Below are 27,189 nucleotides of genomic sequence, written 5' to 3'. Positions count from 1 at the left end.
CTATGTTGTGATGCCCACAGCCACATCTGACTAGACTAGAAAACGGGGTTCCCGCCGAAGATGCCCCTTGAGTGATCTTCTCGGAGCTGCGGGTCTGTGAACTAGAGTCCTTGCCTTGAATGAGCCCTTGCCTAATTTAGGCAGGTAATTGTTTATTGTGAGTACCCTGAAGTGAGAGGCCTCTAGTTTTGTTTCTTGTGAGTGACTACATGCACGTTGTGGATCCTCATTATTCTTATGTTATTGTATTCAAATAATCTCCTTAACTGATATCTGAACCTGTATTTTATGTTATCAGAGTGCTAAATATATGTAATACCATTGAAACGGAATTATAATGCTTATGAGCAAAATCAAGTAAAACAACACTTCCAAAAGAACGGTCTCAGATAATGTACAAGGCCTGATTTAGGATTTAGCCAGTGCCCTGAAAAACAAGTGCATAATTTAAGAATTAGCACTGTAAGATATAATGGTTAACATTATCTAATAGTATAAAATGATTAGACCCAAAACCTTAGTTTTCAGGCCTCAATCTGCACATATGGATTTTTGTGGGAATTAAGATAGCTGAGAAATCTACTTTTACATGGATTAATAATACTGTCTGTGATTGTTACTGTATTGTTAATTGTGCACTTGGTTTGCGCAAAAACAAAAAAGGGGGAATTGTGGAGGGATGGTAAGATAGTAGGGGTCATGTAAATCTAATACAGTTAGCAGAACAAGAGTTAGATAAGCAGCGAACTCAGCTCATGTGAACTGCAAGCAAGACGCTGACTTGACAAAGTTATAAGAACCTTGACATTTAGTGTGTAACAAACAAAAGCCTTGCTGTTAGAAGTTCGTTGGGAAAAGCAGATGTAGTAACGAGAAGAATGCGGATCTAAGGGTGGAGCTGGCAGTTAAGTTGTAACCAATAATGAGCTTGCGCTTTGTAATATGCATAAGCCAGTTACTGATTATACTGAATATCTGTTGCTAGACGAATTAGGTTAATGTAATCCCTAGATTTTAGCCAATCAGGTTATGACTAGTAGGCATAATTATTGGAACATGTATAAAAGTGAACTGCTCTGTAATAAAGTTGAAGTTTGCTGATACTTATATTAAGTGTTTGCGTCTTCCCTCGCTGTGACAAATGCGACAAATGGCGCCCGAACAGGGACAAAAAGGAAGCCCTGCAGCCACGGTCTAGCACGGTCCAGCGAGTAGGGGATAGCGGTCTCGAAGCAGCACGAGAAGGCAAAAGAGCTGGACTCCGTGCCCGGAACGACCTTAAAGAAGGGTTCCGCCGCTAAAGGCCGCCGACGTCTTGCAAGGGCTGCAACAGCGCGCTGAAGAAACAAGGTACGGATAGACAAGCGGCTTATGATTTATTTAAGTGCTTCTTACAGAAGCGTCAGCTTAAGGATATTGATTTAGACAAGGAGTTAGCAGGGTTGCTCACGTATGGAGTAGCCAAGGGTTGTTTTAAGGATCCTAATGAGGTTTTTGATGTAGAGGAGTGGTGTCGCTTTGGAGAAAAATTGTGGAATACAGCTATCAAGGAGGAAAAGGCAGCTAGGAAGTTGGGACGGCCCTGGCGGGTGGTAACAAATGCCTTAAAACAATATCATGCAGAGCAGAAGGCCACCCATGCCGCCTCGGCAGCCCTAGCTTCCCCATCGGCCACTAATGCAGCCACTGGAGAGGGTTCGGCTTTTGCCTCGTCATGCCCGTTGCCCCCTGCCACTAATGTTGTTTTCCTGCCGTCGGGTTCATATGCCAGTTCAATTCCTTCTGCGCCTCCTATGCTGTCTCCCGGTCAACCGAACGAGGAGCACTGGTCATCTCCCCCCGAAGGGGAGGGGAAGGCTCGTGCGCCTATAGACTCTAAAGACACTGATACGAGGGGAGGTGCAGAGCGGGTGGCGAACGAGCAGCAGAAGTTGTGGCAAGAGGTTTCTAATCAAGCCTGGATGTCAGGGGACAAAGAGGCGGCTGAGGCCCTGGCCATTGCCTTTCCAGTAATATATTCTCCCACTGCTGGTGGCCTGAACGCCACCATCACTGCCCTAGATTGGAAGCTGCTGTCGCAATTACGGGCCACAGTTAGTGACTCGGGTCTCCATGGTGAGCCCACCCGTCAAATGCTAAATTACATTTGGGGAGGTGTTTTAGAATACAAGAAAGCACTTGGAAATACGAGGAAGGAAGATCTTGTGAATTATTATAATCAGTGGTGGTTGCTGTGTAAGTTAGATGTATGGGAAAAGTGGCCGGAGAATAGAACCTTGAAGTATAACATTTTGTTGCAAGTAGTGTTGTTTTTAAGGCGAGAAGAGCAGGACAGGGGTAAAACTCTACAGAAGATCGTTAGATTGTTTTGGGCAGTTTTGCAACAGGCTGGGGAAGAATTGGCTGATGGCACACGAGTCATAGGGGGTTTACTCGGGTCTGCAAGATGCTTTCCTTATTAACCTGTTTTCTTTGTAGGTATCTGTTTAAGCATATTACAGTTTAATAAGTCTTTGCCTGTTGTATAATATAGCAAGTTCACAGAATCATGAGAATCTGTTGACTCAAAATATGCATTTTGTGATTATACAGAAGAAGGTGAGTAATTCAGTTTTTTACTGTGTGAATGTGATGATAAGATTTTGTGTGTAACAGTTGTTACTTTTCTTTCTACCATGCTAGTTTATTCCAACATCCAGACTTGCGCAACTCTGTGATAGGCTGTGTCTCATCTCGGTGTACTAAATTTGGCTCTTTTGTATGCACACCGGGTAAAGAATCCTGTTTTGGGATAACAGTTGTAGCACTTCAGATGAGACGCATATAAAAGCCTTGCCCAGTTCAGCTTGCTAGGGCAGCGGGGGGGGGGGCAGGTGCCGCTTGGGCTCCAGCGCGCACTGACCTGTTTTGTCAGGGAGATCCAGCGACAATCTCCTCCTTGCTGAGCTGCAAGCAGTCCAAAGGTGCAATGCTAAAATTGAGATATTGTCTTGAATAAGTGTAACTGTGATCCATCTGCATATTTGAACTCAGTGTTTGGTTTTCATGTCTGAGCTCAGTATTTTAGTTTGTATATATATATATTTGGTACCAAAATAATTTTGTTTGCGGAGATAATTACAAAATGGGAACCGGTTCCGCTACTAAAATACAACCTTGATCCCCTTTAGGATGCATCCTTACTTATTAGAATAACTTTTTGGGAAATACTCTGATAAAAGAAAAATGTAGTTTGAATGTGGAATTCTGGGGTTTAGCGCTATATTGCAATTAACGTTGTTCTACAGAACTTTGGAAAAAAATGAGATGAAGTATAGTACTGTAAGTCAAAAAAAAAAAAAAAAGGCTTGTTAAACTTTGATTCGTATGAAATTTATGTGCTAGTTAGAAGAATAAGAAATAAAAAGTTGTATTTAAAAGTTGCTAAAATATGAACTGATTTAGATCTAAGAGAAATAAATTAATAAATTAATAGTTAATATGCTGTTTATTAACATCTTTAAGAAATTACAAAAAGTAAATAGGGCTAAAGAATGTAGCTACTGCTGAGCTAACTGGAATTGCATATAAAGTGTATTATGTTTGGAATTAAATGGGAATATTTAAAATAAATAAATAAATAAATAAGCAAAATATCCCGGGTCTGCGCTGTACAGCTTGAACATAAATTTAAAGCCTGTGTCAAGCTTCAAGATAAACTCAGCTCATTGTAACTGAGAAGTTTTGCCAAGGCCAGGCAGCTCCCACTTAGCACCAGCGATTGTGCCACTTGTGTGGCCTTGCTTGTATCTAAACTTCAGCGAGAAGATTCTAAAGCGACGAAAGGGGGGGTTCTCCCCACCCCGACACTGCAGCGGTGGTGTAATTCTGAATGAAGCAGTCTGAGGGTGAAATTTAAAGGCATCTCCAGCAGATCCGTAGTTCTAATGAAGCTGGGAAATTAAACCAAAACCTTTTTTATATAGACTTTTTCTGTGGTAACTAATTGTAAGAAACTTCTTATTAAATTCACCGTGATAGTTTTTGAAATTGTGGAAAAAGAAGGCCATTTTTTGAAACCAATGGAATGCCAAATTTGGAACAAAGTTTTAACAGATGAATTCTCGTATTTGCCAGAAAGTCCTATACCTTTCTTGGGTCAAGATTTGTTAAGTAAATTGTAAACTCAATTCATGTTTTCTGAGAATTCCATTCAGTTGCATGTCCCATAAGAAGATGTTTGGATGGTGCAGATCTGCTTGCTGCAAGTGAGAAATCTCCAAGGAAATTTTAGATGCTGTATTTCCACTAGTACCCGCAGCCGAAGTATCGGTAAAGCCAACACTACACTGATAATACTTAAATAGGACTTCAGTCTGGTAAGGAAAAACAATATCCAATAAATATGAAAGCCAAAATGGAGTTAGAGATTTTGATGAACAAATTTATGACAACCTTACAAGCTAACTGCATTCGATTGGACTTGCATATTTGTCTACTTATAGTTACAACACAAAACCAACCTGTGGCTATTGTGGGACAGTATGTTGACAATGCTAACAGACTGATATACTGATTGTTACTGATCAAAAAATGCAGGGAATTAATTTAAGTCTTAATGAGTCATGATCCTTTTGTCATATATGTACCCTTTGTGAAATCTAATTTTGATCTTTTTTTTATTATTTGCAATCTATGTCCTTTTAAATTACATTAGGTGATTTTCTTAATAGCATAGCTTTTGGCATGCCTGGATGTAAATTGATGTAGAATCTGCATGTCTTTGATGTCAAGCTACAGGACATACTTGTATTTGGTCTCATCCTACACGCTTGCACAGTTTTTGTAGATAGTTTAAGAAAGTCTCACAAAGCTGTAGTAGTCTGATGTGAAGATAACAATTAGCATCATTCTGTTAAAATTATTGAAGGTTCAACCCAATTAATAGAACTTAATGCAGCCTTACATGCCTTAGAGCTTTTTAAGGAGGAACCTCTAAATTTGATTTGTGATTCTGAGTAAGTAGTCGGGACCATCCCCTTCACCTTTTTTGAAAAAATCTCGCAACAGTAGCTCTTTGAATTGTTTGTATCATTGCAAACTGCATTACAGCATTGCAGACACCCACTATCTGTTACTCATATATGCTCCCGTACGACTTTACCAGATCCCATAACAGAAGGAAGTTGCGGACTCATACTGTAGCTACAGTCCGTTTCCAGTCTGCCAGGGCTTCACATATTTTCTTCCATTAGAATACTGCTACTTTAAAATAAATGTTTTATCCGACACTCGGACGAATAAAAGACATAGTTTGCTCTTGGCTAAAATGTCAAGGCCTAATTACAAATTTACGCTCCCTTGGAGTTAACCCTCACAGGCTCATAGCTAATGCCATTTAGCAGACTGATGTTACATATGTCTCATCCTTTGGTCGTTCGAAATATGTACACATTTCTATAGATACTTTTTCAGGTATGCTTTGTGCATCTGCTTGTACTAGTGAGAAAAACATGGATGTCTAGTGCCACTGGACCCACTGTTTTGCTATGCTGGGTGTGCCATAACAAATTAAAACTGGCAACGGTCCTGGCTAAACTGCTAGATCCGCGTAATATTTTTTATAGCAATGGGATGTTTCGCATGTCACAGGTATTCCACATTCTGCCACTGAATAAGCTATAATTGAACAAGTGCATTCCACACTGAAACAAACGTTATTAGTACAAAAAGGGGGAAGGGGACACGTGTGTGTTCTTATTCCGACAGGACCAAACTGACTTCCTGTGAAATACGTTAAACCTCACTATGAGCTGGAAAACCAGTGCAAGAACCCAATGCCGGAGATGCAATGTCTGTCCCTGCAGCAGACGGCAACGAAGAAACAGAAGAGACCAAGGCAAGAGGCCAATGATGTTACCTTGGGGCAGCTAAAGAAGTTACAACAAAATGCAAGTACTGTTATGACAGCAGCAGGCCCCTCACTCCAGTTAACACTTTCTTAGCCTATTCGGGTATTATCTCTTGCAACAGTGCAGTAACAATGACATGCATTGGGTAGATGGTGCATGGATACCACCAGAAGGTCAATTGCTGGAAAACAAGGATTGGATTAAACTTAATCAAATGCAGCAGTATTTTGTTGAGATCCCTCCTGTATGTATTTATAAGAAATTTAATTGACAATTGTTTGTCAGGGAAGTTTCACCTGTTTTATCAGTGATGAGGAATGGAGGAGTGGTTCAGAGTAATTTAGATTTTGTTTCCATTCTGGGTCTTAATATGCAAGGTATCTAAAATAACCACAGAAGATGTTTCGAATTTGTACTGGACCCCCTGTAAATTAGAGGCACTATCATATGAGAATGATACAGTTTTAAATTATTTGGATTAGGAATGAACTGGTGAAAAAACTTTCAGTGCATTTGTTTTCCTTAATTGTTGTAATTTGTATTATTCTATTTCATTGTAAGTTGCTTTGTAATGATAATTTATAACAGGAAAATGGCACATAGGGTATGGTGATCCACAATGGACATTTAAACTCACCAACAGAATGCCCCCTTTTGACTTTGGAGGCAAGAGGTGACTGCACCACCACTCCAAAGTAGCCTGTCAGATCATGACTGTGGTCGCAAGGTGGATTGTGTGGCAGTTGCACATTCCCCTAAGATTTAGAGCCTTCAATGGGGCCGTTGATGGCTCTTTATTACCTGTCCCCAGGTACACACTTAGAGTGGTACCCAGGTGTTATCAGTCACATCCTCCCTGGTCTTGGGGCAGGGTGACTTCACCTCTACCAGCTGGTGGGACAGAAGGGGTGGGACCCTCGGTCAATTGACAGGGTCCTCAACAAGACGTGCCCAGAGCTATGTTGTAATGCCCACAGCCACATCTGACTAGACTAGAAAACGGGGTTCCCGCCGAAGATGCCCCTTGAGTGATCTTCTCGGAGCTGCGGGTCTGTGAACTAGAGTCCTTGCCTTGAATGAGCCCTTGCCTAATTTAGGCAGGTAATTGTTTATTGTGAGTACCCCGAAGTGAGAGGCCTCTAGTTTTGTTTCTTGTGAGTGACTACATGCACGTTGTGGATCCTCATTATTCTTATGTTATTGTATTCAAATAATCTCCTTAACTGATATCTGAACCTGTATTTTATGTTATCAGAGTGCTAAATATATGTAATACCATTGAAACGGAATTATAATGCTTATGAGCAAAATCAAGTAAAACAACACTTCCAAAAGAACGGTCTCAGATAATGTACAAGGCCTGATTTAGGATTTAGCCAGTGCCCTGAAAAACAAGTGCATAATTTAAGAATTAGCACTGTAAGATATAATGGTTAACATTATCTAATAGTATAAAATGATTAGACCCAAAACCTTAGTTTTCAGGCCTCAATCTGCACATATGGATTTTTGTGGGAATTAAGATAGCTGAGAAATCTACTTTTACATGGATTAATAATACTGTCTGTGATTGTTACTGTATTGTTAATTGTGCACTTGGTTTGCGCAAAAACAAAAAAGGGGGAATTGTGGAGGGATGGTAAGATAGTAGGGGTCATGTAAATCTAATACAGTTAGCAGAACAAGAGTTAGATAAGCAGCGAACTCAGCTCATGTGAACTGCAAGCAAGACGCTGACTTGACAAAGTTATAAGAACCTTGACATTTAGTGTGTAACAAACAAAAGCCTTGCTGTTAGAAGTTCGTTGGGAAAAGCAGATGTAGTAACGAGAAGAATGCGGATCTAAGGGTGGAGCTGGCAGTTAAGTTGTAACCAATAATGAGCTTGCGCTTTGTAATATGCATAAGCCAGTTACTGATTATACTGAATATCTGTTGCTAGACGAATTAGGTTAATGTAATCCCTAGATTTTAGCCAATCAGGTTATGACTAGTAGGCATAATTATTGGAACATGTATAAAAGTGAACTGCTCTGTAATAAAGTTGAAGTTTGCTGATACTTATATTAAGTGTTTGCGTCTTCCCTCGCTGTGACAAATGCGACAAATGGCGCCCGAACAGGGACAAAAAGGAAGCCCTGCAGCCACGGTCTAGCACGGTCCAGCGAGTAGGGGATAGCGGTCTCGAAGCAGCACGAGAAGGCAAAAGAGCTGGACTCCGTGCCCGGAACGACCTTAAAGAAGGGTTCCGCCGCTAAAGGCCGCCGACGTCTTGCAAGGGCTGCAACAGCGCGCTGAAGAAACAAGGTATGGATAGACAAGCGGCTTATGATTTATTTAAGTGCTTCTTACAGAAGCGTCAGCTTAAGGATATTGATTTAGACAAGGAGTTAGCAGGGTTGCTCACGTATGGAGTAGCCAAGGGTTGTTTTAAGGATCCTAATGAGGTTTTTGATGTAGAGGAGTGGTGTCGCTTTGGAGAAAAATTGTGGAATACAGCTATCAAGGAGGAAAAGGCAGCTAGGAAGTTGGGACGGCCCTGGCGGGTGGTAACAAATGCCTTAAAACAATATCATGCAGAGCAGAAGGCCACCCATGCCGCCTCGGCAGCCCTAGCTTCCCCATCGGCCACTAATGCAGCCACTGGAGAGGGTTCGGCTTTTGCCTCGTCATGCCCGTTGCCCCCTGCCACTAATGTTGTTTTCCTGCCGTCGGGTTCATAGGCCAGTTCAATTCCTTCTGCGCCTCCTATGCTGTCTCCCGGTCAACCGAACGAGGAGCACTGGTCATCTCCCCCCGAAGGGGAGGGGAAGGCTCGTGCGCCTATAGACTCTAAAGACACTGATACGAGGGGAGGTGCAGAGCGGGTGGCGAACGAGCAGCAGAAGTTGTGGCAAGAGGTTTCTAATCAAGCCTGGATGTCAGGGGACAAAGAGGCGGCTGAGGCCCTGGCCATTGCCTTTCCAGTAATATATTCTCCCACTGCTGGTGGCCTGAACGCCACCATCACTGCCCTAGATTGGAAGCTGCTGTCGCAATTACGGGCCACAGTTAGTGACTCGGGTCTCCATGGTGAGCCCACCCGTCAAATGCTGAATTACATTTGGGGAGGTGTTTTAGAACACAAGAAAGCACTTGGAAATACGAGGAAGGAAGATCTTGTGAATTATTATAATCAGTGGTGGTTGCTGTGTAAGTTAGATGTATGGGAAAAGTGGCCGGAGAATAGAACCTTGAAGTATAACATTTTGTTGCAAGTAGTGTTGTTTTTAAGGCGAGAAGAGCAGGACAGGGGTAAAACTCTACAGAAGATCGTTAGATTGTTTTGGGCAGTTTTGCAACAGGCTGGGGAAGAATTGGCTGATGGCACACGAGTCATAGGGGGTTTACTCGGGTCTGCAAGATGCTTTCCTTATTAACCTGTTTTCTTTGTAGGTATCTGTTTAAGCATATTACAGTTTAATAAGTCTTTGCCTGTTGTATAATATAGCAAGTTCACAGAATCATGAGAATCTGTTGACTCAAAATATGCATTTTGTGATTATACAGAAGAAGGTGAGTAATTCAGTTTTTTACTGTGTGAATGTGATGATAAGATTTTGTGTGTAACAGTTGTTACTTTTCTTTCTACCATGCTAGTTTATTCCAACATCCAGACTTGCGCAACTCTGTGATAGGCTGTGTCTCATCTCGGTGTACTAAATTTGGCTCTTTTGTATGCACACCGGGTAAAGAATCCTGTTTTGGGATAACAGTTGTAGCACTTCAGATGAGACGCATATAAAAGCCTTGCCCAGTTCAGCTTGCTAGGGCAGCGGGGGGGGGGCAGGTGCCGCTTGGGCTCCAGCGCGCACTGACCTGTTTTGTCAGGGAGATCCAGCGACAATCTCCTCCTTGCTGAGCTGCAAGCAGTCCAAAGGTGCAATGCTAAAATTGAGATATTGTCTTGAATAAGTGTAACTGTGATCCATCTGCATATTTGAACTCAGTGTTTGGTTTTCATGTCTGAGCTCAGTATTTTAGTTTGTATATATATATATTTGGTACCAAAATAATTTTGTTTGCGGAGATAATTACAAAATGGGAACCGGTTCCGCTACTAAAATACAACCTTGATCCCCTTTAGGATGCATCCTTACTTATTAGAATAACTTTTTGGGAAATACTCTGATAAAAGAAAAATGTAGTTTGAATGTGGAATTCTGGGGTTTAGCGCTATATTGCAATTAACGTTGTTCTACAGAACTTTGGAAAAAAATGAGATGAAGTATAGTACTGTAAGTCAAAAAAAAAAAAAAAAGGCTTGTTAAACTTTGATTCGTATGAAATTTATGTGCTAGTTAGAAGAATAAGAAATAAAAAGTTGTATTTAAAAGTTGCTAAAATATGAACTGATTTAGATCTAAGAGAAATAAATTAATAAATTAATAGTTAATATGCTGTTTATTAACATCTTTAAGAAATTACAAAAAGTAAATAGGGCTAAAGAATGTAGCTACTGCTGAGCTAACTGGAATTGCATATAAAGTGTATTATGTTTGGAATTAAATGGGAATATTTAAAATAAATAAATAAATAAATAAGCAAAATATCCCGGGTCTGCGCTGTACAGCTTGAACATAAATTTAAAGCCTGTGTCAAGCTTCAAGATAAACTCAGCTCATTGTAACTGAGAAGTTTTGCCAAGGCCAGGCAGCTCCCACTTAGCACCAGCGATTGTGCCACTTGTGTGGCCTTGCTTGTATCTAAACTTCAGCGAGAAGATTCTAAAGCGACGAAAGGGGGGGTTCTCCCCACCCCGACACTGCAGCGGTGGTGTAATTCTGAATGAAGCAGTCTGAGGGTGAAATTTAAAGGCATCTCCAGCAGATCCGTAGTTCTAATGAAGCTGGGAAATTAAACCAAAACCTTTTTTATATAGACTTTTTCTGTGGTAACTAATTGTAAGAAACTTCTTATTAAATTCACCGTGATAGTTTTTGAAATTGTGGAAAAAGAAGGCCATTTTTTGAAACCAATGGAATGCCAAATTTGGAACAAAGTTTTAACAGATGAATTCTCGTATTTGCCAGAAAGTCCTATACCTTTCTTGGGTCAAGATTTGTTAAGTAAATTGTAAACTCAATTCATGTTTTCTGAGAATTCCATTCAGTTGCATGTCCCATAAGAAGATGTTTGGATGGTGCAGATCTGCTTGCTGCAAGTGAGAAATCTCCAAGGAAATTTTAGATGCTGTATTTCCACTAGTACCCGCAGCCGAAGTATCGGTAAAGCCAACACTACACTGATAATACTTAAATAGGACTTCAGTCTGGTAAGGAAAAACAATATCCAATAAATATGAAAGCCAAAATGGAGTTAGAGATTTTGATGAACAAATTTATGACAACCTTACAAGCTAACTGCATTCGATTGGACTTGCATATTTGTCTACTTATAGTTACAACACAAAACCAACCTGTGGCTATTGTGGGACAGTATGTTGACAATGCTAACAGACTGATATACTGATTGTTACTGATCAAAAAATGCAGGGAATTAATTTAAGTCTTAATGAGTCATGATCCTTTTGTCATATATGTACCCTTTGTGAAATCTAATTTTGATCTTTTTTTTATTATTTGCAATCTATGTCCTTTTAAATTACATTAGGTGATTTTCTTAATAGCATAGCTTTTGGCATGCCTGGATGTAAATTGATGTAGAATCTGCATGTCTTTGATGTCAAGCTACAGGACATACTTGTATTTGGTCTCATCCTACACGCTTGCACAGTTTTTGTAGATAGTTTAAGAAAGTCTCACAAAGCTGTAGTAGTCTGATGTGAAGATAACAATTAGCATCATTCTGTTAAAATTATTGAAGGTTCAACCCAATTAATAGAACTTAATGCAGCCTTACATGCCTTAGAGCTTTTTAAGGAGGAACCTCTAAATTTGATTTGTGATTCTGAGTAAGTAGTCGGGACCATCCCCTTCACCTTTTTTGAAAAAATCTCGCAACAGTAGCTCTTTGAATTGTTTGTATCATTGCAAACTGCATTACAGCATTGCAGACACCCACTATCTGTTACTCATATATGCTCCCGTACGACTTTACCAGATCCCATAACAGAAGGAAGTTGCGGACTCATACTGTAGCTACAGTCCGTTTCCAGTCTGCCAGGGCTTCACATATTTTCTTCCATTAGAATACTGCTACTTTAAAATAAATGTTTTATCCGACACTCGGACGAATAAAAGACATAGTTTGCTCTTGGCTAAAATGTCAAGGCCTAATTACAAATTTACGCTCCCTTGGAGTTAACCCTCACAGGCTCATAGCTAATGCCATTTAGCAGACTGATGTTACATATGTCTCATCCTTTGGTCGTTCGAAATATGTACACATTTCTATAGATACTTTTTCAGGTATGCTTTGTGCATCTGCTTGTACTAGTGAGAAAAACATGGATGTCTAGTGCCACTGGACCCACTGTTTTGCTATGCTGGGTGTGCCATAACAAATTAAAACTGGCAACGGTCCTGGCTAAACTGCTAGATCCGCGTAATATTTTTTATAGCAATGGGATGTTTCGCATGTCACAGGTATTCCACAATCTGCCACTGAATAAGCTATTATTGAACAAGTGCATTCCACACTGAAACAAACGTTATTAATACTAAAAGGGGGAAGGGGATACGTGTGTGTTCTTATTCCGACAGGACCAAACTGACTTCCTGTGAAATACGTTAAACCTCACTATGAGCTGGAAAACCAGTGCAAGAACCCAATGCCAGAGATGCAATGTCTGTCCCTGCAGCAGACGGCAACGAAGAAACAGAAGAGACCAAGGCAAGAGGCCAATGATGTTACCTTGGGGCAGCTAAAGAAGTTACAACAAAATGCAAGTACTGTTATGACAGCAGCAGGCCCCTCACTCCAGTTAACACTTTCTTAGCCTATTCGGGTATTATCTCTTGCAACAGTGCAGTAACAATGACATGCATTGGGTAGATGGTGCATGGATACCACCAGAAGGTCAATTGCTGGAAAACAAGGATTGGATTAAACTTAATCAAATGCAGCAGTATTTTGTTGAGATCCCTCCTGTATGTATTTATAAGAAATTTAATTGACAATTGTTTGTCAGGGAAGTTTCACCTGTTTTATCAGTGATGAGGAATGGAGGAGTGGTTCAGAGTAATTTAGATTTTGTTTCCATTCTGGGTCTTAATATGCAAGGTATCTAAAATAACCACAGAAGATGTTTCGAATTTGTACTGGACCCCCTGTAAATTAGAGGCACTATCATATGAGAATGATACAGTTTTAAATTATTTGGATTAGGAATGAACTGGTGAAAAAACTTTCAGTGCATTTGTTTTCCTTAATTGTTGTAATTTGTATTATTCTATTTCATTGTAAGTTGCTTTGTAATGATAATTTATAACAGGAAAATGGCACATAGGGTATGGTGATCCACAATGGACATTTAAACTCACCAACAGAATGCCCCCTTTTGACTTTGGAGGCAAGAGGTGACTGCACCACCACTCCAAAGTAGCCTGTCAGATCATGACTGTGGTCGCAAGGTGGATTGTGTGGCAGTTGCACATTCCCCTAAGATTTAGAGCCTTCAATGGGGCCGTTGATGGCTCTTTATTACCTGTCCCCAGGTACACACTTAGAGTGGTACCCAGGTGTTATCAGTCACATCCTCCCTGGTCTTGGGGCAGGGTGACTTCACCTCTACCAGCTGGTGGGACAGAAGGGGTGGGACCCTCGGTCAATTGACAGGGTCCTCAACAAGACGTGCCCAGAGCTATGTTGTAATGCCCACAGCCACATCTGACTAGACTAGAAAACGGGGTTCCCGCCGAAGATGCCCCTTGAGTGATCTTCTCGGAGCTGCGGGTCTGTGAACTAGAGTCCTTGCCTTGAATGAGCCCTTGCCTAATTTAGGCAGGTAATTGTTTATTGTGAGTACCCTGAAGTGAGAGGCCTCTAGTTTTGTTTCTTGTGAGTGACTACATGCACGTTGTGGATCCTCATTATTCTTATGTTATTGTATTCAAATAATCTCCTTAACTGATATCTGAACCTGTATTTTATGTTATCAGAGTGCTAAATATATGTAATACCATTGAAACGGAATTATAATGCTTATGAGCAAAATCAAGTAAAACAACACTTCCAAAAGAACGGTCTCAGATAATGTACAAGGCCTGATTTAGGATTTAGCCAGTGCCCTGAAAAACAAGTGCATAATTTAAGAATTAGCACTGTAAGATATAATGGTTAACATTATCTAATAGTATAAAATGATTAGACCCAAAACCTTAGTTTTCAGGCCTCAATCTGCACATATGGATTTTTGTGGGAATTAAGATAGCTGAGAAATCTACTTTTACATGGATTAATAATACTGTCTGTGATTGTTACTGTATTGTTAATTGTGCACTTGGTTTGCGCAAAAACAAAAAAGGGGGAATTGTGGAGGGATGGTAAGATAGTAGGGGTCATGTAAATCTAATACAGTTAGCAGAACAAGAGTTAGATAAGCAGCGAACTCAGCTCATGTGAACTGCAAGCAAGACGCTGACTTGACAAAGTTATAAGAACCTTGACATTTAGTGTGTAACAAACAAAAGCCTTGCTGTTAGAAGTTCGTTGGGAAAAGCAGATGTAGTAACGAGAAGAATGCGGATCTAAGGGTGGAGCTGGCAGTTAAGTTGTAACCAATAATGAGCTTGCGCTTTGTAATATGCATAAGCCAGTTACTGATTATACTGAATATCTGTTGCTAGACGAATTAGGTTAATGTAATCCCTAGATTTTAGCCAATCAGGTTATGACTAGTAGGCATAATTATTGGAACATGTATAAAAGTGAACTGCTCTGTAATAAAGTTGAAGTTTGCTGATACTTATATTAAGTGTTTGCGTCTTCCCTCGCTGTGACAAATGCGACAAATGGCGCCCGAACAGGGACAAAAAGGAAGCCCTGCAGCCACGGTCTAGCACGGTCCAGCGAGTAGGGGATAGCGGTCTCGAAGCAGCACGAGAAGGCAAAAGAGCTGGACTCCGTGCCCGGAACGACCTTAAAGAAGGGTTCCGCCGCTAAAGGCCGCCGACGTCTTGCAAGGGCTGCAACAGCGCGCTGAAGAAACAAGGTATGGATAGACAAGCGGCTTATGATTTATTTAAGTGCTTCTTACAGAAGCGTCAGCTTAAGGATATTGATTTAGACAAGGAGTTAGCAGGGTTGCTCACGTATGGAGTAGCCAAGGGTTGTTTTAAGGATCCTAATGAGGTTTTTGATGTAGAGGAGTGGTGTCGCTTTGGAGAAAAATTGTGGAATACAGCTATCAAGGAGGAAAAGGCAGCTAGGAAGTTGGGACGGCCCTGGTGGGTGGTAACAAATGCCTTAAAACAATATCATGCAGAGCAGAAGGCCACCCATGCCGCCTCGGCAGCCCTAGCTTCCCCATCGGCCACTAATGCAGCCACTGGAGAGGGTTCGGCTTTTGCCTCGTCATGCCCGTTGCCCCCTGCCACTAATGTTGTTTTCCTGCCGTCGGGTTCATATGCCAGTTCAATTCCTTCTGCGCCTCCTATGCTGTCTCCCGGTCAACCGAACGAGGAGCACTGGTCATCTCCCCCCGAAGGGGAGGGGAAGGCTCGTGCGCCTATAGACTCTAAAGACACTGATACGAGGGGAGGTGCAGAGCGGGTGGCGAACGAGCAGCAGAAGTTGTGGCAAGAGGTTTCTAATCAAGCCTGGATGTCAGGGGACAAAGAGGCGGCTGAGGCCCTGGCCATTGCCTTTCCAGTAATATATTCTCCCACTGCTGGTGGCCTGAACGCCACCATCACTGCCCTAGATTGGAAGCTGCTGTCGCAATTACGGGCCACAGTTAGTGACTCGGGTCTCCATGGTGAGCCCACCCGTCAAATGCTAAATTACATTTGGGGAGGTGTTTTAGAACACAAGAAAGCACTTGGAAATACGAGGAAGGAAGATCTTGTGAATTATTATAATCAGTGGTGGTTGCTGTGTAAGTTAGATGTATGGGAAAAGTGGCCGGAGAATAGAACCTTGAAGTATAACATTTTGTTGCAAGTAGTGTTGTTTTTAAGGCGAGAAGAGCAGGACAGGGGTAAAACTCTACAGAAGATCGTTAGATTGTTTTGGGCAGTTTTGCAACAGGCTGGGGAAGAATTGGCTGATGGCACACGAGTCATAGGGGGTTTACTCGGGTCTGCAAGATGCTTTCCTTATTAACCTGTTTTCTTTGTAGGTATCTGTTTAAGCATATTACAGTTTAATAAGTCTTTGCCTGTTGTATAATATAGCAAGTTCACAGAATCATGAGAATCTGTTGACTCAAAATATGCATTTTGTGATTATACAGAAGAAGGTGAGTAATTCAGTTTTTTACTGTGTGAATGTGATGATAAGATTTTGTGTGTAACAGTTGTTACTTTTCTTTCTACCATGCTAGTTTATTCCAACATCCGGACTTGCGCAACTCTGTGATAGGCTGTGTCTCATCTCGGTGTACTAAATTTGGCTCTTTTGTATGCACACCGGGTAAAGAATCCTGTTTTGGGATAACAGTTGTAGCACTTCAGATGAGACGCATATAAAAGCCTTGCCCAGTTCAGCTTGCTAGGGCAGCGGGGCGGGGGCAGGTGCCGCTTGGGCTCCAGCGCGCACTGACCTGTTTTGTCAGGGAGATCCAGCGACAATCTCCTCCTTGCTGAGCTGCAAGCAGTCCAAAGGTGCAATGCTAAAATTGAGATATTGTCTTGAATAAGTGTAACTGTGATCCATCTGCATATTTGAACTCAGTGTTTGGTTTTCATGTCTGAGCTCAGTATTTTAGTTTGTATATATATATATATATATTTGGTACCAAAATAATTTTGTTTGCGGAGATAATTACAAAATGGGAACCGGTTCCGCTACTAAAATACAACCTTGATCCCCTTTAGGATGCATCCTTACTTATTAGAATAACTTTTTGGGAAATACTCTGATAAAAGAAAAATGTAGTTTGAATGTGGAATTCTGGGGTTTAGCGCTATATTGCAATTAACGTTGTTCTACAGAACTTTGGAAAAAAATGAGATGAAGTATAGTACTGTAAGTCAAAAAAAAAAAAAAAAGGCTTGTTAAACTTTGATTCGTATGAAATTTATGTGCTAGTTAGAAGAATAAGAAATAAAAAGTTGTATTTAAAAGTTGCTAAAATATGAACTGATTTAGATCTAAGAGAAATAAATTAATAAATTAATAGTTAATATGCTGTTTATTAACATCTTTAAGAAATTACAAAAAGTAAATAGGGCTAAAGAATGTAGCTACTGCTGAGCTAACTGGAATTGCATATAAAGTGTATTATGTTTGGAATTAAATGGGAATATTTAAAATAAATAAATAAATAAATAAGCAAAATATCCCGGGTCTGCGCTGTACAGCTTGAACATAAATTTAAAGCCTGTGTCAAGCTTCAAGATAAACTCAGCTCATTGTAACTGAGAAGTTTTGCCAAGGCCAGGCAGCTCCCACTTAGCACCAGCGATTGTGCCACTTGTGTGGCCTTGCTTGTATCTAAACTTCAGCGAGAAGATTCTAAAGCGACGAAAGGGGGGGTTCTCCCCACCCCGACACTGCAGCGGTGGTGTAATTCTGAATGAAGCAGTCTGAGGGTGAAATTTAAAGGCATCTCCAGCAGATCCGTAGTTCTAATGAAGCTGGGAAATTAAACCAAAACCTTTTTTATATAGACTTTTTCTGTGGTAACTAATTGTAAGAAACTTCTTATTAAATTCACCGTGATAGTTTTTGAAATTGTGGAAAAAGAAGGCCATTTTTTGAAACCAATGGAATGCCAAATTTGGAACAAAGTTTTAACAGATGAATTCTCGTATTTGCCAGAAAGTCCTATACCTTTCTTGGGTCAAGATTTGTTAAGTAAATTGTAAACTCAATTCATGTTTTCTGAGAATTCCATTCAGTTGCATGTCCCATAAGAAGATGTTTGGATGGTGCAGATCTGCTTGCTGCAAGTGAGAAATCTCCAAGGAAATTTTAGATGCTGTATTTCCACTAGTACCCGCAGCCGAAGTATCGGTAAAGCCAACACTACACTGATAATACTTAAATAGGACTTCAGTCTGGTAAGGAAAAACAATATCCAATAAATATGAAAGCCAAAATGGAGTTAGAGATTTTGATGAACAAATTTATGACAACCTTACAAGCTAACTGCATTCGATTGGACTTGCATATTTGTCTACTTATAGTTACAACACAAAACCAACCTGTGGCTATTGTGGGACAGTATGTTGACAATGCTAACAGACTGATATACTGATTGTTACTGATCAAAAAATGCAGGGAATTAATTTAAGTCTTAATGAGTCATGATCCTTTTGTCATATATGTACCCTTTGTGAAATCTAATTTTGATCTTTTTTTTATTATTTGCAATCTATGTCCTTTTAAATTACATTAGGTGATTTTCTTAATAGCATAGCTTTTGGCATGCCTGGATGTAAATTGATGTAGAATCTGCATGTCTTTGATGTCAAGCTACAGGACATACTTGTATTTGGTCTCATCCTACACGCTTGCACAGTTTTTGTAGATAGTTTAAGAAAGTCTCACAAAGCTGTAGTAGTCTGATGTGAAGATAACAATTAGCATCATTCTGTTAAAATTATTGAAGGTTCAACCCAATTAATAGAACTTAATGCAGCCTTACATGCCTTAGAGCTTTTTAAGGAGGAACCTCTAAATTTGATTTGTGATTCTGAGTAAGTAGTCGGGACCATCCCCTTCACCTTTTTTGAAAAAATCTCGCAACAGTAGCTCTTTGAATTGTTTGTATCATTGCAAACTGCATTACAGCATTGCAGACACCCACTATCTGTTACTCATATATGCTCCCGTACGACTTTACCAGATCCCATAACAGAAGGAAGTTGCGGACTCATACTGTAGCTACAGTCCGTTTCCAGTCTGCCAGGGCTTCACATATTTTCTTCCATTAGAATACTGCTACTTTAAAATAAATGTTTTATCCGACACTCGGACGAATAAAAGACATAGTTTGCTCTTGGCTAAAATGTCAAGGCCTAATTACAAATTTACGCTCCCTTGGAGTTAACCCTCACAGGCTCATAGCTAATGCCATTTAGCAGACTGATGTTACATATGTCTCATCCTTTGGTCGTTCGAAATATGTACACATTTCTATAGATACTTTTTCAGGTATGCTTTGTGCATCTGCTTGTACTAGTGAGAAAAACATGGATGTCTAGTGCCACTGGACCCACTGTTTTGCTATGCTGGGTGTGCCATAACAAATTAAAACTGGCAACGGTCCTGGCTAAACTGCTAGATCCGCGTAATATTTTTTATAGCAATGGGATGTTTCGCATGTCACAGGTATTCCACAATCTGCCACTGAATAAGCTATTATTGAACAAGTGCATTCCACACTGAAACAAACGTTATTAATACTAAAAGGGGGAAGGGGACACGTGTGTGTTCTTATTCCGACAGGACCAAACTGACTTCCTGTGAAATACGTTAAACCTCACTATGAGCTGGAAAACCAGTGCAAGAACCCAATGCCAGAGATGCAATGTCTGTCCCTGCAGCAGACGGCAACGAAGAAACAGAAGAGACCAAGGCAAGAGGCCAATGATGTTACCTTGGGGCAGCTAAAGAAGTTACAACAAAATGCAAGTACTGTTATGACAGCAGCAGGCCCCTCACTCCAGTTAACACTTTCTTAGCCTATTCGGGTATTATCTCTTGCAACAGTGCAGTAACAATGACATGCATTGGGTAGATGGTGCATGGATACCACCAGAAGGTCAATTGCTGGAAAACAAGGATTGGATTAAACTTAATCAAATGCAGCAGTATTTTGTTGAGATCCCTCCTGTATGTATTTATAAGAAATTTAATTGACAATTGTTTGTCAGGGAAGTTTCACCTGTTTTATCAGTGATGAGGAATGGAGGAGTGGTTCAGAGTAATTTAGATTTTGTTTCCATTCTGGGTCTTAATATGCAAGGTATCTAAAATAACCACAGAAGATGTTTCGAATTTGTACTGGACCCCCTGTAAATTAGAGGCACTATCATATGAGAATGATACAGTTTTAAATTATTTGGATTAGGAATGAACTGGTGAAAAAACTTTCAGTGCATTTGTTTTCCTTAATTGTTGTAATTTGTATTATTCTATTTCATTGTAAGTTGCTTTGTAATGATAATTTATAACAGGAAAATGGCACATAGGGTATGGTGATCCACAATGGACATTTAAACTCACCAACAGAATGCCCCCTTTTGACTTTGGAGGCAAGAGGTGACTGCACCACCACTCCAAAGTAGCCTGTCAGATCATGACTGTGGTCGCAAGGTGGATTGTGTGGCAGTTGCACATTCCCCTAAGATTTAGAGCCTTCAATGGGGCCGTTGATGGCTCTTTATTACCTGTCCCCAGGTACACACTTAGAGTGGTACCCAGGTGTTATCAGTCACATCCTCCCTGGTCTCGGGGCAGGGTGACTTCACCTCTACCAGCTGGTGGGACAGAAGGGGTGGGACCCTCGGTCAATTGACAGGGTCCTCAACAAGACGTGCCCAGAGCTATGTTGTAATGCCCACAGCCACATCTGACTAGACTAGAAAACGGGGTTCCCGCCGAAGATGCCCCTTGAGTGATCTTCTCGGAGCTGCGGGTCTGTGAACTAGAGTCCTTGCCTTGAATGAGCCCTTGCCTAATTTAGGCAGGTAATTGTTTATTGTGAGTACCCCGAAGTGAGAGGCCTCTAGTTTTGTTTCTTGTGAGTGACTACATGCACGTTGTGGATCCTCATTATTCTTATGTTATTGTATTCAAATAATCTCCTTAACTGATATCTGAACCTGTATTTTATGTTATCAGAGTGCTAAATATATGTAATACCATTGAAACGGAATTATAATGCTTATGAGCAAAATCAAGTAAAACAACACTTCCAAAAGAACGGTCTCAGATAATGTACAAGGCCTGATTTAGGATTTAGCCAGTGCCCTGAAAAACAAGTGCATAATTTAAGAATTAGCACTGTAAGATATAATGGTTAACATTATCTAATAGTATAAAATGATTAGACCCAAAACCTTAGTTTTCAGGCCTCAATCTGCACATATGGATTTTTGTGGGAATTAAGATAGCTGAGAAATCTACTTTTACATGGATTAATAATACTGTCTGTGATTGTTACTGTATTGTTAATTGTGCACTTGGTTTGCGCAAAAACAAAAAAGGGGGAATTGTGGAGGGATGGTAAGATAGTAGGGGTCATGTAAATCTAATACAGTTAGCAGAACAAGAGTTAGATAAGCAGCGAACTCAGCTCATGTGAACTGCAAGCAAGACGCTGACTTGACAAAGTTATAAGAACCTTGACATTTAGTGTGTAACAAACAAAAGCCTTGCTGTTAGAAGTTCGTTGGGAAAAGCAGATGTAGTAACGAGAAGAATGCGGATCTAAGGGTGGAGCTGGCAGTTAAGTTGTAACCAATAATGAGCTTGCGCTTTGTAATATGCATAAGCCAGTTACTGATTATACTGAATATCTGTTGCTAGACGAATTAGGTTAATGTAATCCCTAGATTTTAGCCAATCAGGTTATGACTAGTAGGCATAATTATTGGAACATGTATAAAAGTGAACTGCTCTGTAATAAAGTTGAAGTTTGCTGATACTTATATTAAGTGTTTGCGTCTTCCCTCGCTGTGACAAATGCGACAAATGGCGCCCGAACAGGGACAAAAAGGAAGCCCTGCAGCCACGGTCTAGCACGGTCCAGCGAGTAGGGGATAGCGGTCTCGAAGCAGCACGAGAAGGCAAAAGAGCTGGACTCCGTGCCCGGAACGACCTTAAAGAAGGGTTCCGCCGCTAAAGGCCGCCGACGTCTTGCAAGGGCTGCAACAGCGCGCTGAAGAAACAAGGTATGGATAGACAAGCGGCTTATGATTTATTTAAGTGCTTCTTACAGAAGCGTCAGCTTAAGGATATTGATTTAGACAAGGAGTTAGCAGGGTTGCTCACGTATGGAGTAGCCAAGGGTTGTTTTAAGGATCCTAATGAGGTTTTTGATGTAGAGGAGTGGTGTCGCTTTGGAGAAAAATTGTGGAATACAGCTATCAAGGAGGAAAAGGCAGCTAGGAAGTTGGGACGGCCCTGGCGGGTGGTAACAAATGCCTTAAAACAATATCATGCAGAGCAGAAGGCCACCCATGCCGCCTCGGCAGCCCTAGCTTCCCCATCGGCCACTAATGCAGCCACTGGAGAGGGTTCGGCTTTTGCCTCGTCATGCCCGTTGCCCCCTGCCACTAATGTTGTTTTCCTGCCGTCGGGTTCATATGCCAGTTCAATTCCTTCTGCGCCTCCTATGCTGTCTCCCGGTCAACCGAACGAGGAGCACTGGTCATCTCCCCCCGAAGGGGAGGGGAAGGCTCGTGCGCCTATAGACTCTAAAGACACTGATACGAGGGGAGGTGCAGAGCGGGTGGCGAACGAGCAGCAGAAGTTGTGGCAAGAGGTTTCTAATCAAGCCTGGATGTCAGGGGACAAAGAGGCGGCTGAGGCCCTGGCCATTGCCTTTCCAGTAATATATTCTCCCACTGCTGGTGGCCTGAACGCCACCATCACTGCCCTAGATTGGAAGCTGCTGTCGCAATTACGGGCCACAGTTAGTGACTCGGGTCTCCATGGTGAGCCCACCCGTCAAATGCTAAATTACATTTGGGGAGGTGTTTTAGAACACAAGAAAGCACTTGGAAATACGAGGAAGGAAGATCTTGTGAATTATTATAATCAGTGGTGGTTGCTGTGTAAGTTAGATGTATGGGAAAAGTGGCCGGAGAATAGAACCTTGAAGTATAACATTTTGTTGCAAGTAGTGTTGTTTTTAAGGCGAGAAGAGCAGGACAGGGGTAAAACTCTACAGAAGATCGTTAGATTGTTTTGGGCAGTTTTGCAACAGGCTGGGGAAGAATTGGCTGATGGCACACGAGTCATAGGGGGTTTACTCGGGTCTGCAAGATGCTTTCCTTATTAACCTGTTTTCTTTGTAGGTATCTGTTTAAGCATATTACAGTTTAATAAGTCTTTGCCTGTTGTATAATATAGCAAGTTCACAGAATCATGAGAATCTGTTGACTCAAAATATGCATTTTGTGATTATACAGAAGAAGGTGAGTAATTCAGTTTTTTACTGTGTGAATGTGATGATAAGATTTTGTGTGTAACAGTTGTTACTTTTCTTTCTACCATGCTAGTTTATTCCAACATCCAGACTTGCGCAACTCTGTGATAGGCTGTGTCTCATCTCGGTGTACTAAATTTGGCTCTTTTGTATGCACACCGGGTAAAGAATCCTGTTTTGGGATAACAGTTGTAGCACTTCAGATGAGACGCATGTAAAAGCCTTGCCCAGTTCAGCTTGCTAGGGCAGCGGGGCGGGGGCAGGTGCCGCTTGGGCTCCAGCGCGCACTGACCTGTTTTGTCAGGGAGATCCAGCGACAATCTCCTCCTTGCTGAGCTGCAAGCAGTCCAAAGGTGCAATGCTAAAATTGAGATATTGTCTTGAATAAGTGTAACTGTGATCCATCTGCATATTTGAACTCAGTGTTTGGTTTTCATGTCTGAGCTCAGTATTTTAGTTTGTGTATATATATATATATATTTGGTACCAAAATAATTTTGTTTGCGGAGATAATTACAAAATGGGAACCGGTTCCGCTACTAAAATACAACCTTGATCCCCTTTAGGATGCATCCTTACTTATTAGAATAACTTTTTGGGAAATACTCTGATAAAAGAAAAATGTAGTTTGAATGTGGAATTCTGGGGTTTAGCGCTATATTGCAATTAACGTTGTTCTACAGAACTTTGGAAAAAAATGAGATGAAGTATAGTACTGTAAGTCAAAAAAAAAAAAAAAAAGGCTTGTTAAACTTTGATTCGTATGAAATTTATGTGCTAGTTAGAAGTATAAGAAATAAAAAGTTGTATTTAAAAGTTGCTAAAATATGAACTGATTTAGATCTAAGAGAAATAAATTAATAAATTAATAGTTAATATGCTGTTTATTAACATCTTTAAGAAATTACAAAAAGTAAATAGGGCTAAAGAATGTAGCTACTGCTGAGCTAATTGGAATTGCATATAAAGTGTATTATGTTTGGAATTAAAAGGAAATATTTAAAATAAATAAATAAGCAAAATATCCCGGGTCTGCGCTGTACAGCTTGAACATAAATTTAAAGCCTGTGTCAAGCTTCAAGATAAACTCAGCTCATTGTAACTGAGAAGTTTTGCCAAGGCCAGGCAGCTCCCACTTAGCACCAGCGATTGTGCCACTTGTGTGGCCTTGCTTGTATCTAAACTTCAGCGAGAAGATTCTAAAGCGACGAAAGGGGGGGTTCTCCCCACCCCGACACTGCAGCGGTGGTGTAATTCTGAATGAAGCAGTCTGAGGGTGAAATTTAAAGGCATCTCCAGCAGATCCGTAGTTCTAATGAAGCTGGGAAATTAAACCAAAACCTTTTTTATATAGACTTTTTCTGTGGTAACTAATTGTAAGAAACTTCTTATTAAATTCACCGTGATAGTTTTTGAAATTGTGGAAAAAGAAGGCCATTTTTTGAAACCAATGGAATGCCAAATTTGGAACAAAGTTTTAACAGATGAATTCTCGTATTTGCCAGAAAGTCCTATACCTTTCTTGGGTCAAGATTTGTTAAGTAAATTGTAAACTCAATTCATGTTTTCTGAGAATTCCATTCAGTTGCATGTCCCATAAGAAGATGTTTGGATGGTGCAGATCTGCTTGCTGCAAGTGAGAAATCTCCAAGGAAATTTTAGATGCTGTATTTCCACTAGTACCCGCAGCCGAAGTATCGGTAAAGCCAACACTACACTGATAATACTTAAATAGGACTTCAGTCTGGTAAGGAAAAACAATATCCAATAAATATGAAAGCCAAAATGGAGTTAGAGATTTTGATGAACAAATTTATGACAACCTTACAAGCTAACTGCATTCGATTGGACTTGCATATTTGTCTACTTATAGTTACAACACAAAACCAACCTGTGGCTATTGTGGGACAGTATGTTGACAATGCTAACAGACTGATATACTGATTGTTACTGATCAAAAAATGCAGGGAATTAATTTAAGTCTTAATGAGTCATGATCCTTTTGTCATATATGTACCCTTTGTGAAATCTAATTTTGATCTTTTTTTTATTATTTGCAATCTATGTCCTTTTAAATTACATTAGGTGATTTTCTTAATAGCATAGCTTTTGGCATGCCTGGATGTAAATTGATGTAGAATCTGCATGTCTTTGATGTCAAGCTACAGGACATACTTGTATTTGGTCTCATCCTACACGCTTGCACAGTTTTTGTAGATAGTTTAAGAAAGTCTCACAAAGCTGTAGTAGTCTGATGTGAAGATAACAATTAGCATCATTCTGTTAAAATTATTGAAGGTTCAACCCAATTAATAGAACTTAATGCAGCCTTACATGCCTTAGAGCTTTTTAAGGAGGAACCTCTAAATTTGATTTGTGATTCTGAGTAAGTAGTCGGGACCATCCCCTTCACCTTTTTTGAAAAAATCTCGCAACAGTAGCTCTTTGAATTGTTTGTATCATTGCAAACTGCATTACAGCATTGCAGACACCCACTATCTGTTACTCATATATGCTCCCGTACGACTTTACCAGATCCCATAACAGAAGGAAGTTGCGGACTCATACTGTAGCTACAGTCCGTTTCCAGTCTGCCAGGGCTTCACATATTTTCTTCCATTAGAATACTGCTACTTTAAAATAAATGTTTTATCCGACACTCGGACGAATAAAAGACATAGTTTGCTCTTGGCTAAAATGTCAAGGCCTAATTACAAATTTACGCTCCCTTGGAGTTAACCCTCACAGGCTCATAGCTAATGCCATTTAGCAGACTGATGTTACATATGTCTCATCCTTTGGTCGTTCGAAATATGTACACATTTCTATAGATACTTTTTCAGGTATGCTTTGTGCATCTGCTTGTACTAGTGAGAAAAACATGGATGTCTAGTGCCACTGGACCCACTGTTTTGCTATGCTGGGTGTGCCATAACAAATTAAAACTGGCAACGGTCCTGGCTAAACTGCTAGATCCGCGTAATATTTTTTATAGCAATGGGATGTTTCGCATGTCACAGGTATTCCACATTCTGCCACTGAATAAGCTATTATTGAACAAGTGCATTCCACACTGAAACAAACGTTATTAATACAAAAAGGGGGAAGGGGACACGTGTGTGTTCTTATTCCGACAGGACCAAACTGACTTCCTGTGAAATACGTTAAACCTCACTATGAGCTGGAAAACCAGTGCAAGAACCCAATGCCAGAGATGCAATGTCTGTCCCTGCAGCAGACGGCAACGAAGAAACAGAAGAGACCAAGGCAAGAGGCCAATGATGTTACCTTGGGGCAGCTAAAGAAGTTACAACAAAATGCAAGTACTGTTATGACAGCAGCAGGCCCCTCACTCCAGTTAACACTTTCTTAGCCTATTCGGGTATTATCTCTTGCAACAGTGCAGTAACAATGACATGCATTGGGTAGATGGTGCATGGATACCACCAGAAGGTCAATGGCTGGAAAACAAGGATTGGATTAAACTTAATCAAATGCAGCAGTATTTTGTTGAGATCCCTCCTGTATGTATTTATAAGAAATTTAATTGACAATTGTTTGTCAGGGAAGTTTCACCTGTTTTATCAGTGATGAGGAATGGAGGAGTGGTTCAGAGTAATTTAGATTTTGTTTCCATTCTGGGTCTTAATATGCAAGGTATCTAAAATAACCACAGAAGATGTTTCGAATTTGTACTGGACCCCCTGTAAATTAGAGGCACTATCATATGAGAATGATACAGTTTTAAATTATTTGGATTAGGAATGAACTGGTGAAAAAATTTCAGTGCATTTTTTTTCCTTAATTGTTGTAATTTGTATTATTCTATTTCATTGTAAGTTGCTTTGTAATGATAATTTATAACAGGAAAATGGCACATAGGGTATGGTGATCCACAATGGACATTTAAACTCACCAACAGAATGCCCCCTTTTGACTTTGGAGGCAAGAGGTGACTGCACCACCACTCCAAAGTAGCCTGTCAGATCATGACTGTGGTCGCAAGGTGGATTGTGTGGCAGTTGCACATTC

Source organism: Caloenas nicobarica, unplaced genomic scaffold, assembly GCF_036013445.1.
Source record: "Caloenas nicobarica isolate bCalNic1 unplaced genomic scaffold, bCalNic1.hap1 Scaffold_86, whole genome shotgun sequence".
Taxonomy (NCBI): Eukaryota; Metazoa; Chordata; class Aves; order Columbiformes; family Columbidae; genus Caloenas; species Caloenas nicobarica.
Note: the sequence above shows the minus strand (reverse complement) of the source record.